Raw genomic sequence first — 8,006 nt, forward strand, 5'->3', positions numbered from 1 at the left:
TGTGCAGGCTGCATGTTCAGGAGTGTTTGGCTACGGGGAACACGATCACAGACAACACCTGGCTGCTTACGCCCTGTTGCTTACTTGAGTGATAAACCTTGTCCTTGTCCTGCATTGTATTGTACTGTAAGTCACTGGTTGTTTGTATGTACAGCGATTCAGTGCATGTTTCAGCAATACTGTGCGTGTTTCAGCGATGCTGTGTGTTTCAGCGATGCTGTGTGTTTCAGCGATGCTGTGTGTGTTTCAGCGATTCTGTGCTTGTGTTTTTGTGATGCTATGAGTGTGAGTATTTCAGCAATGCTGTGCTTGTATCATCAATACTGCGCTTGTGTTTTTGTGATGCTGTGAGTGTTTCAGCTATGCTGTGAGTGTATCAGAGATGCTGTGAGTGTATCAGTGATGCCGTGAGTGTATCTGTGATGCCGTGAGTGTATCTGTGATGCTGTGCACGTATCAATGATCATGTGAGTGTATCAGCGATGCTGTGAGTGTATGAGTGATGCTGTGAGTGTATCAGAGATGCTGTGAGTGTGTCAGCGATGCTGTGAGTGAATCAGCGATGCTGTGAGTGTATCAGAGATGCTGTGAGTGTGTCAGCGATGCTGTGAGTGAATCAGCGATGCTGTGAGTGTATCAGAGATGCTGGGAGTGTATCAGCGATGCTGTGAGTGTATCAGTGATGCTGTGAGTGTATGAGTGATGCTGTGAGTGTATCAGCGATGCTGTGAGTGTATGAGTGATGCTGTGAGTGTATCAGAGTTGCTGTGAGTGTATCAGTGATGCTGTGAGTGTATCAGCAATGCTGTGAGTGTATCTACAATGCTGTGAATGTATCAGTGATGCTGTGAGTGTATCAGCGATGCTGTGAGTGTATCAGCGATGCTGTGAGTGCGATGCTGTGAGTATGTAAGCGATGCTGTGAGTGTATCAGTGATGCTGGGAGTGTATCAGAGATGCTGTGAGTGTATCAGTGATGCTGTGAGTGTATCAGTGATTCTGTCAGTGCGATGCTGTGAGTGTGTCAGCAATGCTGTGAGTGCGATGCTGTGAGTGTATCAGCGATGCTGTGAGTGCGATGCTGTGAGTGTGTCAGTGATGCTGTGAGTGTGTCAGCGATGCTGAGAGTGTATCAGCGATGCTGTGAGTGTATCTGTGATGCTGTGCGCGTATCAGTGATGCTTTGAGTGTATCAGTGATTCTGTGAGTGTATCTACAATGCTGTGAATGTATCAGAGATGCTGTGAGTGTATCAGCAATGCTGTGAGTGTGTCAGCGATGCTGTGAGTGTGTCAGCGATGCTGTGAGTGTATCAGAGATGCTGTGAGTGTATCATCAATGCTGTGAGTGTATCAGTGATGCTGTGAGTGTATCAGAGATGCTGTGAGTGTTTCAGCGATGCTGTGAGTGTATCAGTGATGCTGTGAGTGCGATGCTGTGAGTGTGTCAGCGATGCTGTGAGTGTATCAGAGATGCTGTGAGTGTATCAGCGATGCTGTGAGTGTATCAGTGATGCTGTGAGTGCGATGCTCTGAATGTGTCAGCGATGCTGTGAGTGTATCAGTGATGCTGTGAGTGTATTAGAGATGCGGTGAGTGTATCAGGGATGCTGTGAGTGTATCAGCGATGCTGTGAATGTATCAGAGATGCTGTGAGTGTATCAGCGATGCTGTGAGTGCGATGCTGTGAGTGTGTCAGTGATGCTGTGAGTGTGTCAGCGATGCTGTGAGTGTATCAGCGATGCTGTGAGTGTATCAGCTATGCTGTGAGTGCGATGCTGTGAGTGTGTCAGTGATGCTGTGAGTGTGTCAGTGATGCTGTGAGTGTATCAGCGATGCTGTGAGTGTATCAGAGATGCTGGGAGTGTATCAGCGATGCTGTGAGTGTATCAGTGATGCTGTGAGTGCGATGCTGTGAGTTTGTCAGCGATGCTGTCAAAGTGTTTCAGAGATGCTGTGAGTGTATCTGCGATGCTGTGAGTGTATCAGTGATGCTGTGAGTGCGATGCTGTGAGTGTGTCAGCGATGCTGTGAGTGTGTCAGCGATGCTGTGAGTGTATCAGTGATGCTGTGAGTGTATCAGAGATGCTGTGAGTGTGTCAGCAATGCTGTGAGTGTATCAGCGATGCTGTGAGTGTGTCAGAGATGCTGTGAGTGTATCAGCGATGCTGTGAGTGTATCAGCGATGCTTTGAGTGTATCAGAGATGCTGTGAGTGTATCAGCGATGCTGTGAGCGTATTACCGATGCTGTGAGTGTATCAGAGATGCTGTGAGTGTATCAGCGATGCTGAGAGTGTGTCAGCGATTCTGTGAGTGTATCAGCGATGCTGTGAGTGTATCAGCGATGCTTTGAGTGTATCAGCGATGCTGTGAGCGTATCAGCGATGCTGTCTGCATTTAAACTCAGGCAATCTCTGGCCTGTTATGAATTTATCGATAAGAATCATGTATGGAGCAGAGCTTGAGCAGACAATGCAGATCAACAACCGGTAACTTTATGTGGGTAGCAGTGATTGTGTATGTCAGCACCTTTGCAGGTTCTATAGCAGGGGTGGGCAATAAGCAGCCCTCCAGCTATTGTTGAACTACAAATCCCAGCATACCTTACAGCTGTTTTAGCATTGCCAAATAGAAAAACTGTGGCAGGGCATGCTGGGGTGTGTTGTTCTGCAACATCTGAGGGTCCGCCTATTGCCCACCCCTATTCTAGAGGCATATAACACAGCGCCATGACCAAACGGAGTCCATCTTGGTTATGAGAATGATAAAGGAACAACATGGAGGCAGCGCAGTATTGGACTCCATATTCCAGCAGTTGATTTATGTGATGTAGGAGATAAGGAAAAATGTGAGCTGCACCGGGGAGAACTCGTGTGGATAATAATGTATGCAATGTTGTAGAAAGTGAAAGCAGCCAGTATACTGTTTATAGTAAGAGCAGCTGTCACTCCCAGTCACAATATTCAGATCTTAGACTGTGGACTGATTCTCCTGCTGACAGGTCAGCCCATGTGGAGTGGCCATCTATGTGCCAGTATCCTCCCCAGCTGTCAGGACACACAGGTAGCACTGGGAGCTTCCTGATGCTGGTGTTATAAACAGTGATGTGCGGTGAGGTGAGAATGGCTGGAGAGACACACATGGAGATGGGTCTGAGTGCTGGGAGCCTGTCTCATCCTCTACTCACAGTAACTCTCCCCTCACTACTCTAAGCTTCAGTGTCCATTGATTCTCCTACTTGCATCACTGTGTCTTCTCTTGCTGCTGCAGCTACTGCTACCAATCTCTAAACACTGCAGGGCACTTCCTGGTCACATAATACATCCAAGGTGTCCATCAGTGAGCAAGGCACACATCCCCTCATACTCTGAGGCATGCCTCTATTAGCTTTTTTACTATGCAGCTTACTGCCCATGGAGTGGCCCCGCCCCCATCTCTGTAAGCAGTGTCTGACTATACAGACGCAAGGCTGAGCTGTTGCTGCCTCATCTCTCATCTCCCTTCAGTCCCACAAAGCTGGTGAGTGTTAACTATAGAAATGATTCCAATAAACAAAGAAGATGTTTATAAGTTCTAAATATCTTCTTTGTATTATTCTAATAATTTTTATAGTAAATCTCAGGAGTAACACAGGGGACGGTCTGCCTCCCCTGACTGCATGTCCCTGGTTATAACTTTTTCAGTATCGCCTAAATGTACTAAAGGGCAATTGTAGGAAAATTCACAAAATTCTCCTCCAAGCCCTAATTACCGCATTTCATTAGTAAGCAGATTGCATTTCCTATACTTGTGATGAAATATGTGACCTGCTCAGATTTACTAAAACTGACTTGTAAAAAAAGTAATGGTGGAAGCCTTGTGATAATAACCCCACCTGGAGATCACATTATTGGGGCTTTACCCCATTTCACTGACTCCTCCTCTGCTCTGACAGGCATAGCAGAGCTGGGTGCAGGCGCCTGTGATCAGTCTTGTATGTCTAAATAAACCACAGACTGATCACAGGAAAAAAACAGTTAGACATTAAAAAAAAGTCACCAGTCAGCTGATCATTGGTCTCCTGCTAAGAACTCTATTACCTTACAAGCCTTGATTTAGGATGGTTCCCTGCTCTCTCCATAATGGACAAGACGCAGCTTTGTGAACAGAGGGCTTCATTCAGAGCCGCTCGTAAGCGGCCGCTCGTTCGTTCCGAGCGATGTTCGCACATCTGCGCATGCGTACGGATTGTAATACGCATGCGCAAACCAGTCATTGCGGCCGAAAATCGTGTGCTCACTAAATAGCGAATGCCTGCTAATTTGAGTGACAGGAGGAGGCGTATGTGGGTGGTAACAGGGGAAGGTGCTTGAAAACGGGGAGTGGAGATCCGAACGCAGGCGTACTTAAGGGTCAAAACGGGCGTTTTAAGGGTGTGCATAATTAATTCAGCAGCGTCATTGACCACGTCACTTGGTTGTTTTATAGTCAGAACAGACGCCGTTCGATGTACTCGATTAATCCAATAAATAGCGGACATGACGTATGATGCGAGCGGCCAGGGGGCGTTTTTTTTCAAAATTACGACCGCAAGTTTTGTTCGCTTGTTCAGACATAGAGGCGTCAACAGACCACAAAGAGCGAACGGATAATTTGAATAGCCACCCCCTTTTTCTGAACGAGCGAGCGCAAATAGCGTCCGGCTCTGAATCAGGCCCAGAGAGTTTTAATTCTTCTTCTAATCACATAATCCTTCTTCATTAGAAGGTTATTTACCTATAAATGTAACAATATTCACATAGTTCCTGTTGCCCAGGATTATGGATCACAGTCACATGAATTACTGTAAATCTGCTAAACTTCAACTACCAACAATGACCTGAGTGCTGTGTATGGGCTCTGTGCCAGCTATACCCTCCATTTATATGTCCCATCGTGTATCACTTATCACACACACTTTTACTAATACATTGATTCTTTATTTATTGTTTCATGCACATAATAACATTAGACTATGGGATTACAGTATATAATAACATTAGACTATGGGATTACAGTATATAATAACATTAGACTATGGGATTACAGTATAACACTCATTATCTTGCTGGGTGTAACAATAACACTGTGTAATACTCCTGTTGGGTTTGGTAAAATGTCAACATTCAGAATGTCGACATGGATGTTATTAACATTGGAAATATAGACATTGACATAATTCCAACACTGTGAATGTTGGCATAGCGATATTTGCGCATTTAAACCCTAACCCTTACCCTACACTAAACCTAACACTAACCATAGCCTAACCCTAACTACACTCTAACTGTAACCGCACCCTAACTGCACTCTAACCTAACCTCACCCTAACCACACCCCAACTGTACCCTAACATGAGCTGTCAACATTAACAATGTCAAGATAATTGTGAATGTCGACATTTTTTACTGTTGACATTATGTTCATGTTGATAAGGCTGAAGGGATGACTTTCACACCATGTTGATAATCTTGTGTTGACATTTTGCTGACACACCGTCCTGATGACCACAAAGTTCACATATATAATGTCATTGATGGATGATTAAAAATACTTTACGCTATCTGGTGGAAAACATGCACTCACCAGCTACTGTACTTCACTAACACATAATACACCAATTACTCCACAATCCAGTATAGAGAATAAATTTTATGAACTCACATAGTAAACAGCAGAGGTTCTCAAACTCAGGAGCTCATTCAGAGTCTCTCGCAATTTGCGATTGCTCGCACGGCAAAAGGGGCCTGATATGCAAATAAAGCGATCGCTCGTTGCGGCGCAAGGCCGCCCTCTATGTCTTTGCGAAAGACGGCAGTGAGCGCTCGCAAGTGTATAGACACGCCATCTTGTCACTCGCAACACACGTCATCTCCGGGGAAAGAGGGATTAATCGGGAACATCGGGAGCCATCGGAGCTGTTCGCAGCGCTTGAGGTAGACCTTACCCTCCCGCAAGCAGTGCGAGCAGTCTGTGTAAAAACTAGGGGTGAGCGGGTTCGGATTTCTGAAATCCGAACCCCCCCGAGCCCCCCCGATCCGAGTCCGATCCGAGTCAGGCTCGACTTTTCCCGCCTGACTCGGATCTGAAATCGAGGCAAAACGTCATCATCCCGCCTTCCGAGTCTCGCGGGTTTTGGATCCTATATAAGGTACCCGCGTCGGCGCCATTTTCTCACTCGGCTGTGGACAGTGAAGTGGGAGGGTGGGAGTTAGGGCTGTGTAGTGTAGTGTAGTGTAGTGTAGTGCTGCTGTTGTCCACTACTTCAAAGTCCATAGGGGCTGGCTGTGTTGTGCTGTGCTGCTGTTGTTAATAGGGGCTGTGTCCACTACTTCAAAGTCCATAGGGGCTGGCTGGACTGTGTTGTGCAGTCAGTTCTCCATAGGGGCTGTGTCCACTCCAAAGTCCTGTGCAGTGTCCCAGTCCTAAAGGGGTGCTGTAGTGTTGTCCAGGGGGTGCTCTGTCCATCAGGGGTGCTCCCCCCAAGTGCTAAAAAAATAATATATTTTCTGTGTTTGTGAATTGTGTGCGCAGTAGCCGCACGTGCATCAACAAAGTAGTGCCAAGCGTGTGCGCCTGTGTCATAAGTAAAGGGCCGGCTGGCTTGACCGTTAAAGGGTGCTGTAACCCCCGAAAGTACACTCCAGTCCAAACCAAAAAAAAATTATTTTCTGTGTTTGTGAATTGTGTGCGCAGTAGCCGCACGTGCATCAACAAAGTAGTGCCAAGCGTGCGCCTGTGTCATAAGTAAAGGGCCGGCTGGCTTGACCGTTAAAGGGTGCTGTAACCCCCGAAAGTACACTCCAGTCCAAACCAAAAAAAATTTATTTTCTGTGTTTGTGAATTGTGTGCGCAGTAGCCGCACGTGCATCAACAAAGTAGTGCCAAGCGTGCGCCTGTGTCATAAGTAAAGGGCCGGCTGGCTTGACCGTTAAAGGGTGCTGTAACCCCCAAAGTACACTCCAGTCCAAACCAAAAAAAATATTATTTTCTGTGTTTGTGAATTGTGTGCGCAGTAGCCGCACGTGCATCAACAAAGTAGTGCCAAGCGTGCGCCTGTGTCATAAGTAAAGGGCCGGCTGGCTTGACCGTTAAAGGGTGCTGTAACCCCCGAAAGTACACTCCAATCCAAACCAAAAAAAAATTATTTTCTGTGTTTGTGAATTGTGTGCGCAGTAGCCGCACGTGCATCAACAAAGTAGTGCCAAGCGTGCGCCTGTGTCATAAGTAAAGGGCCGGCTGGCTTGACCGTTAAGGGTGCTGTAACCCCCGAAAGTACACTCCAGTCCAAACCAAAAAAAAAATTATTTTCTGTGTTTGTGAATTGTGTGCGCAGTAGCCGCACGTGCATCAACAAAGTAGTGCCAAGCGTGCGCCTGTGTCATAAGTAAAGGGCCGGCTGGCTTGACCGTTAAGGGTGCTGTAACCCCCGAAAGTACACTCCAGTCCAAACCAAAAAAAAAATTATTTTCTGTGTTTGTGAATTGTGTGCGCAGTAGCCGCACGTGCATCAACAAAGTAGTGCCAAGCGTGCGCCTGTGTCATAAGTAAAGGGCCGGCTGGCTTGACCGTTAAGGGTGCTGTAACCCCCGAAAGTACACTCCAGTCCAAACCAAAAAAAAAATTATTTTCTGTGTTTGTGAATTGTGTGCGCAGTAGCCGAACGTGCATCAACAAAGTAGTGCCAAGCGTGCGCCTGTGTCATAAGTAAAGGGCCGGCTGGCTTGACCATTAAAGGGTGCTGTAACCCCCGAAAGTACACTCCAGTCCAAACCAAAAAAAAAATTATTTTCTGTGTTTAGCCGCACGTATATATCAAATCGATATAACATAAATGGAGGACCAAACTTTCTCCGATAAAAATAAAATAGAGAAAGATCAATAACCACTTCCTCCTAGTGCTGAAGCTGCTGCCACTAGTCATGACATAGACGATAACATGCCATCAACGTCGTCTGCCAAGGCCGATGCCCAATGTCATAGTAGAG

Source organism: Taudactylus pleione, unplaced genomic scaffold, assembly GCF_031769625.1.
Source record: "Taudactylus pleione unplaced genomic scaffold, aTauple2 ptg001495l, whole genome shotgun sequence".
Lineage (NCBI taxonomy): Eukaryota > Metazoa > Chordata > Amphibia > Anura > Myobatrachidae > Taudactylus > Taudactylus pleione.